Raw genomic sequence first — 8,914 nt, forward strand, 5'->3', positions numbered from 1 at the left:
TGGGAGCACATAGATGAAAAGGAATCTGGGAGAACAAATCATGCTGGAAGAATACATTTTTTGGGGGGCGGGGGTGGAGTTGGAGGATGGGTTGTGGACTTGGAAAATCTTTTAGTAGGAGAGTCCCTTGTGGAACAGAACCTGGAGCTTTGTGATGGATGTTGGGGGGTGGCATTTGTGGGGATATTGGGGTGCTCAGAACACCAGTGTGTCAGAGAAATTTGGGCAATCAAATAGTAAAAAACAACCAGAGGATGGATTTGGGGTGCTCAGAAACAAGGATGCCTTAGCAAGTGGATCTAGGGGGTATGTTTGGGGACTTATAAATAGGGATCAAATTATGAGAGTGGGCCTAGGGACTGGAATGCTTGTGGAAAGATTCTGGGAGTGGGGTTGGGGCATTCTGTGCAGGTTCCTTGGAGAGCAATAGATTATGGGGATAGGTTGGGGATCCTTGAGGAACATAGCAAGGGGCCTTAGAGCCTAGGAGAATCTTGGGGAAACTATATCAAAAGCAACAGATCATGTGAGTAATATTAGGGGTGCCAAAGCTGGGCATGTCTTGAGGGTGAAGTCCCAAGCTGAGATTGCCTAGGAGGGTGGGGGGACAGACCAGGGGAGATAGGTTTGACAGGGTTAGGGGGTCTTTGTGTGGGTTCAGGAGTGGACTAGATCATGCTCTGGGAGAAGGCAGGACAGAGCCAGCCGGGTAGCAGAAGTTTTACTGTCACCCATCTTCACCCCTCTCATATTGTTCCCACCAGACCCAGCAGAACTGGAAGTTGGGCAACGATCCACACTGAAGTTCTAGGAGTGCTGGGCCATCACCACCACGTGCTCCTCTGAGGGCAGACTGCACAGCAGTGGCCCTGGAACGCCATGAAGAGCGAGGAGCCTCCTCAGAGCAGCATGTTCCGGGCCACATCGCCTGCATCTCGGGGGCGGGGGGGTGAAGGGGAGCACCTCGAGAAGACTGTTTGGCCATGGTGGAAACGCCTGTGGGCAACAACCTTGGGATCTCTGGGAGGCTCTGGGCACTGTAAGAGCTCCTTGCCCAAAGTGACCGACTGTTCCTCAGGCAGCGTCGGGGTCTGCCTGCATTCCAGCGGGGTCCGGGCCTGCTCTTCTGGAAGTCAGGGGCTACACAGCAGTAGTGGCGCTTGATGTTCTCCACAATGTCCAGGTCCTGCTGCCCCAGCAAGCCGGAGCCCAGCAGCATCTCACAAGGAAGGTGTTTAGGTGGATGCCCTTGAGGCCCAGACTCTTGGTGGCATTTGGCAGGTGGTAGCCCTGGAAGACAGGCACTGTGCAGGTGATCCTGTGGCCCGTGCTGACCAACAGCCTGCTGACCTGCCATGTGCACAGACGGACAGCACCCACCGGCAGCCATGTGTATGGTGGGTGAGCGTAGCAACTCGAAGGCCGCCTCTCTCAGTGGGTGCTGAAGGGCAGTGAGAGGACAGCAGCAGGTGGTCCAAGGTAGCCACGTGGAGGTTATGGCCCAGAAGGTGGCACCAGATGAGCTTGGCCTCATTTCATTTCACCACAATGTCTTTTCTTACCGCCTGCACCAGAGTCAGCTCCAGGAGAGCATGGGCGGCTTTGCCTATGAACTTCTCCAGCACTGGCTGCCCTGAGGTGGCTGGCTTCTTAGGCTGGCAGCCTAATGGTGGCAGTGGCATAGGTGGGCCAGGCTTGCCCTATGAAATCTGCCATATAGGTGCATGTGCCCCTGTCAATGACCACTGTGCCAGTCATTGGTGGCAGCCTGTCACCCACCATGCTGAAGGTGTCCTGCTGTGAGGCCTCAGCCACCAGGCATGGGCTGGAGGTCAGGCTGGGCCATGGGGCCCTTGGGGAGCCCTGGGGCTCTGGGGGGATGCAATTTGCATCGATGGCTGCAGATGGCTGGGTGAGCTGCTGGGCAAGCTGCCCCCTTCCCTTTGGGGTGTGTAGGCATGGGGAGAAATAGTTGAGGCTGGGCCAGGCACAGGCAGAGAGGAGAAGTGGCTTGTGTGTGGCATCAACCTGCCTGCTGTCCCCTTCAGAAGACTTCACATGGCAGTGGTGGGGTGGGGTGACGCCTCTCTCTGCCTCAGAAAGCTCCCAGGGTATTCACCCCCAAAGAGCCCAATTTGAAAAAGCAGGAGAAAAAAGGCTCTAGAGCAGGGATCTCTGACCAGGTTCCCCACTGCAGACCAGTAAGACCCAGGAATCCTTCTCTTGCTGCCTTGCCTTGAAGTTATTTATAGTGTGGGATTGAGAGCTGGCCACAGGCCTCCTTGGAATATGAATCAGATGGTGGTCGGTTAGAGTGGTTCTCTGGCTCCCAGGAGGACACAGAAGCCAGCCTGAGGGATAGGGAGCCAGGAGAGTCAGACACCCCCGCACTAGGTTCTTTGACTCTTCTGCTCTGCTAGTTGCCTGGAACACTCTCACTGACCCACTCCTGCAGAGTAGCAATTTGCCTCTTCAGATCTCAGTGGGACACTTCCTTCTCCTGGAAGCCTTTCTGATTTATCCTCTAGCCATCCTAATAATTGGGAGGTTGTAATGGAGTTTTAAGCATCAGCATATTAGACAGCCACATTTAGTTCAGCTGGCATTGGATAGGCTGTTCTCATGGCCCAATCTTTGGTACCGATGTGATCCAGCTGTGTGCAGAAGGGGTGCCCCCAGCACTCCACCTCATCAACACGTATGCATATGAACCTTTGACCTCATGAAAAAGTATTCTGGAGAATTTGGTTATAGACATTAATAAACATTTTCCCTTTAAATAATCATTGTGGCAAATACGAGGATGTTAGATAACAGCTTGGAATGGGGAAGTCTCACTGCTGCAACTGTATGAGTTAGAAATGGGTATTCTGATGGGGAAATAGAGGCTTAGAGAGGTGAAATAACTTGTCCAAAGTCACGGTGGGAATGGAGGCAAGAGCCGGATATGAATGAAGAGCTCGGAAATATTACAGTGACTGACTGGGTATGGGGAATTGTGAGGTCTACAATCCGTCCAAACAGTGGACGAGACTTCCTGAGCCTCGTTTTCTCTTGGGTAAAATGAGGATATTGTGTCTGGCACAGTAGATTCTAGATCCTGGAATCCTGCAGATAACATGGCAGAGAGATCACACACGGAGGCAGCAAGACAAAGATGTGTTTAAAATCAGATCTGGAGCCAGCTGCTGTGGTTTAAACCCCAGCTCCTCCACGTAATGGCTGATACAAATTACTAGCCTCTCTGTGTTTCAGTTTTCAGTTAGTGACATGGAAGTAATAATAGTGCAGACTTCAAAGGGCAGCTAATAGGAGGGACAGGTTGTTTGTGAAGCATTTAGGTCAGTGGGTGGCACATAGTAAGTGCTCTTTGAGGGTCTGTTGCATAGATTACAGATAGCGTGGTCTTTGAAACAGAATTAGGGACTTAATCAGGCATTTTGCTCGGAAGGGCATTTCTTGTGCTGACATCAACTAGACTTCAGATGTGAGCCATGAAGTCCCTGGAAGCCAGCAGCACCTCCTGTTACCTCTCCCAAGTCACTGGGAGATGAGCTGTTTAGCCTCCTGCCAGCAGGGGGTGACCAAGACCACCAATTTCTTTCACTTTCTTTTAGCCAAGTCCTTTGTTCTCTTGCTCAGTTATCAACTATGGTTGCAAATTAGAATTACCAGGGGAATTAAAAAAAAAAAAATTTCCATGTCCTGGCTGCACCCAGACCAATTAAATCTGCATCTCTGCAGATGGAGACCAAACATTGGTGATTTTTAAAAACTCACAGGAGATCTTAATGTGCAGCAAGTGGAGACACTGATCTGAGTCTTCAAAATTCTTACCTTCTTAACTTTTCCTGGCCATCAGACAGAATGGACAGTGAGACTGAGGTGTGAGGCAGTTCTCTCAGGACAGTGGGTCCTCAAGCTTAGATGTGTTTGAGAATCTGCAGGAAAGCTTATTAAAACAAATGGATCTGTCCCACCAAGGAATTCTGATCTAGCAGGTCTGGGGAAGGGGGAGCCCTGAGAATCTGTGTTTCTCACAAGCTCCGAGGTGCTGCTGGTGCTGCTGGTTGGTGGACTCAACTTTAACAGCATGGTCTGTGGCCTTGCAGACATCCGGGAGATGAAAGGGAAGAACCAGTAAAGCTGGAATGACAGGATGAAATTGTTTTATTTCTAAATTAATTTTTTTTAATTTAAAAAATTTAAATTACAAAATCATTCAGACTTACAAAAATTACACACACACAGTCAAAGCATCAAAAATATAGAATAAATCACAATAGCCAAGCTATGGAAACAACCTCAATGTCTGTTAATAGATGAATGGGTAAGGATGACATGGTATGCATGCAATGTAACATTATTCTGCCACGTAAAAGAAGAAAAGATTGCCATTTGCAACAACCTGGATACACCTTGAGAGTTTATGGTGAGTAAAATAAGTCAAATACATAAATATGGTGTGATCTCACATGAAGTCTAAACAACATTAGAGAATAGGAATGTTGTATTAATCATGTCTTTTTTATTCTGTACTTTTCTCCAACACAGATAAAAACAACTTTCTTTTTATTTTTTAATTTCTGTTTATTATTAAAATTATTACAGATGTCCCCTTTTTTTCTTCCAATGACCTCCTCCACCTGTCCCCTGGTATTCCTCAAGCCTTCATTACACTATTGTCTGTGCCCATGGATTATGCATATATGCATATAAGGTCTCTTCCTGTTCCCTCTCTCCTCCTTCCCTCTGAATTCCTCAGTCTGTCCTATGCTTCTATGTCTCTGGATTTATTTGTCAATTTACTTTGTTTATTAGATTCCACATATAAGTGGAATACCTGTCTTTCCTGACTGATACCTGTCTGATACCTGTCTTTCTCTGACTGGCTTATTTTGTTTAGTATAATCATCTCCAGGTACCTCCATGCTGTCTCAAAGGCTAAGAGATCTTTCTTTTTTACAGCTATGCTAGAGGCCCAGGGCACGAAATTCGTGAGCATGGGGGACAGGGGAGAAATGTGCCTCAGTCCAGCCTGCACTCTCTCCAATCTGAGATCTCGAGAAGTAATCCTACTTCTCACAATCCAGGATCGCTGGCTCCCAACTGCTGGCCGCATGCAGCTCACACACCACGGTTTGCTGTTCTGTTGACTAAAGAGTTTGCCAACCACTGACCTAGACTCTCAATTCCAATAATTACAGGCTGTTGTTGTTCCTTATGGTTAAGCCCCTATCCCAGTGGTAGGTAAACTCATTAGTCAACAGAGTGGCAAACGGCAGCTCCTGAGCCGCATGTGGCTCACGAGCTACAGTTTGCAGACCACTGAACTAGGCCACCATGTTACACCACACACAAAAATAAACTCAAAATGGTTAAAGGACTTAAATGTAAGATTGGAAACCATAAAAATCTTAGAAGAAGCCATAGGTAGCAAAATAGCAGACTTATGTCATAGCAAAATCATTACCAGTACAGCTCCTAGGGCAATGGAAACTAAGGAGGAAATAAACAAATGGGACTTCATCGAAGTAAAAAGCTTCTTCACAGCAAAAGAAAAATAATCAACAAAACAACAAGAAAACCTAATGCTTGGGAGAACATATTTGCCAATGTTATCTCTGATAAGGTTTTAATCTCCAAAATTTACAGAGAACTCATACAAATTAACAAAAGGAAGATAAACAATCCAATAAAAAAAAAATGGGCAAAGGATCTAAATAGATGCATTTTAAAAGAGGACATAAGGAGGGCCAAGAGACATCTGAAAACATGCTCAAAGTTACTAATCATCTGAGAAATGCAAATTAAAACGACAATGTAGTACCATCTCACACCTGTCAGAATGGTTATCATCAACAAATCAACAAATGACAAGTGCTGGCGAGGATGTGGAGAAGAAGCCCTCTTGCACTGAGGTGGGAATGCAGACTAGTGCAGCCACTGTGCAAGACAGTATGGAGTTTGCTAAAAAAGTTAAAAATGGAACTGTCATTTGACTCAGTAATCCTACTTCTAGGATTATATCCCAAGAATCCAGAAACACCAATCAGAAAGGATATATGCACCCCTATGTTCATAGCAGCACAATTCACCATAGCTAAGATTTGGAAACAGCCTAAGTGTCCATCAGCAGATGAGTATATTAAAGAACTTTGGTACTTCTACACAATGGAATACTATGCTGGTATAAAAAAGAAGGCACTCCTACCATTTTCCAATTTGTATTTTTCACCTGGACACTGTACCTGGGTTGCAGATCCCCAGGAAAAAGGGTTCCAGATTTCTCCAGAGGTGAGGAAGAACCTTGGAGAAAGGCATAGGAGGTGGGGGATTAGAATTGCCTCTACACACAAACTCTCTCTCTCTCTCTCTCTCTCTCTCTCTCTCTCTCTCTCTCTCTCTCTCTCTCTCTCTCTCTTTTTCTCGATAGATAGATAGATAGATAGATAGATAGACAGACTTCAGGTTCCACCTCTGTTTTGCCTGCCCCAAATACTTCTAAGACGTTTCCTTTTATGTTTATCTTCCTGCTCCTGCAATTTCCTCTCTGTGTGAAATTTGTCTATTTCTGACAGTTTCTTGAGCATGAAACTCTGTGTATACAAGGATAGAGATATAGTTATTGATATGCTTCCCCCCTTTAGATATTTCTCATACAGTGGGATCAATAAGCCTGGCAAGTATATCATTTTCCAGGCAAGTGTTTTCCTTCATTTGATTTCTGCCTCACTATTATGATGAATGATGACCAAGGGATCTGTGGGTGTATAGACCAAGGCTCTTGGCATCACCTGTCTGTTCTTCCACCTGCACTCTCACCTCCCTAGACAGTGTATAATTTATTTTGTCTCTTCCCATTGACTTGTTTTATTTAAAAGCAGGAACAGAGTTATTCTGTCTTCTCACTTTTAGTTCCCAGTTTTCAGGGCTGGAAGTTTAGTGAAATAAGCATTCCTCACCAAGAAACTCACCACCCTGCCCATCCTCCGGCCTCAGCTGCCTCAGTGTCAGGGCCAGTGATGTCCCTTAGAAATACAGTCCATTGGCATGAGTTAAGTGCTGAGAAGCAGCAGCAAAGTGTCTCTATATCATATTCCTTTTCATTTCTAGATGTTTGTCTGCTTATGTTTTTATTCTTTGACTAGTAGTCCTGCACATGAATCTGTGCACCAATAGCTTGCCTGTAGCTCGCTGCCATCCACCAGTAGCTTCCTCTGCCCCCTCTCCCTCCCTCACCATAGCTTGCTGTCTTGCCCACTCCTGTAGCTCTCTACCTGCTGCCCTTCTCTCCTGTAACTCCCTCTGCCTCCCCTCCCCCTTCCTCATAGCTTGCTGTCCTGCCCCCTCCTGTAGCCCTCTGCCACCACTTGTAGCTTGCTGCCATTCTGCTAATCCATGATCCAGTTGTTATATGATTGGTCGTTACACTTCATGGCTTAACAACAATTTGTATATTACATCTTTATTATATAGGATGATTACCATATTTACCTGTCTTCTTAATTTTCATAATCTCAAAATGTATTTATTGAGAGAACCAAGATGGCAGTGTTTACAAGTATAAACACCTGTACTTGCTGCCTTTCAAAACCACATCAAAATTACAACTAAAAGACAGAACAACTATCAATATCTTCCAGAACTACGGGAAAGCTGGCAGAATGGAAGTTCTACAACTAGAAGTAAAGAAGAAAGTGCATTGAGACTGGTAGGAGGTGTAGAGATGCGGAATGGGCTGGCAACCAGGTGCACTGCATTTTTTAATCAGGAGGAAGATACAAGCTCCTGATTGCTCTCCAGATCTGGACTCAGACACATAAGGGTAGAAATTGGACTGTTTGGCATCAAGCTGGAACAAGTGTAGCTTTCTTTCAGACTGGCAGTGGTCATTGTTCCTGTGCCAGGACATCAGTGGCAGCCATTGGCTATTTGCTCTGCCCTGGTGATTCCCTGAGATCCCACACCATCCCCCTTATAACCTCACCCAAGCTGTGAAATGTGGCTTTGCATATGAATAGCCTCTTCTTTCTTAGCCTAAAAACCTGTCAAACAGGCAGCAGCTGGGTCAGGGAGCCCCAAAGCTACCAAAAGAAGACTGAAGGCCCTGATGCAGCAGCAGCCAGCCTTGCTTTGCAGCTAGGTTTCATCTGGACACTTCCAAACCCAATACAAAGAGGAAGAATCTGAAGATGTCTCTGTAGCTCCTGCTGGGTGCCCCAGGCAGTAGCTGACTTTGCATCTTCTTGGAGATCCAAGAGCCAGTTTACCCAGAGGTCAGTGTGAGGCCATACCAGATTACAACTCTTCACATCCATAAGTGACACACTCAAAGGGCAGATTCAGTTGCCACAAAAGCCTCACTGAAGCAAGTCCTGCCCCATAAGGGTGTCTCTTGCACAGCAGCTCTTTCACTGTAGACACAGCTGGTCCTCATGCTAATTGGCCTGGAGGTCAATTCCTCCCAGTGATACCAACAGCAATCAAGGCTTAACTACAATAAGACTATGCACACAGCCCAAAAAGGGGTGCACCAAGAGTGTACACCTCAGGTAATTGGGGAGGCTGAGCCACTGGGTCCCATCGGACACCTACCACACAAGGCCACTCTATAAACACAGGGAAGCAGCCAAAATGCAGAGACAAAGAAACAAGTCACAAATGAAAGAAATGGATGAAAGAAAAATGTTCTATATAGAGTTCAAAACCACAATTATAAGGTTACTCAAGAATCTTCTAGAAACCTCCTAGAAACATAGTGAAACTTTCAAAGATCTTAGTGAGAATGAAAAAAAAAAAAAAAAAAAGGAAAATGACCAGTCAGAAATTAAGCATACACTGACTGAAATAAAGAATAACATACAGAGATTCAACAGTAGACTAGAGGATTCCAAGAATCAAGTCAAAGGTT

At 45.9% G+C, this 8,914-nt stretch overlaps 1 pseudogene; it reads right to left on the reverse strand.

Annotated features, from left to right (window-relative positions):
* Positions 1 to 558: 558 nt before the first annotated feature.
* LOC118729625 lies at positions 559 to 2,102 on the reverse strand (annotated as a pseudogene).
* Between the last annotated feature and the right edge of the window lie 6,812 nt (positions 2,103 to 8,914).

The sequence above is a fragment of the Pipistrellus kuhlii genome, unplaced genomic scaffold, assembly GCF_014108245.1.
Source record: "Pipistrellus kuhlii isolate mPipKuh1 unplaced genomic scaffold, mPipKuh1.p scaffold_m20_p_3, whole genome shotgun sequence".
NCBI classification, from domain to species: domain Eukaryota; kingdom Metazoa; phylum Chordata; class Mammalia; order Chiroptera; family Vespertilionidae; genus Pipistrellus; species Pipistrellus kuhlii.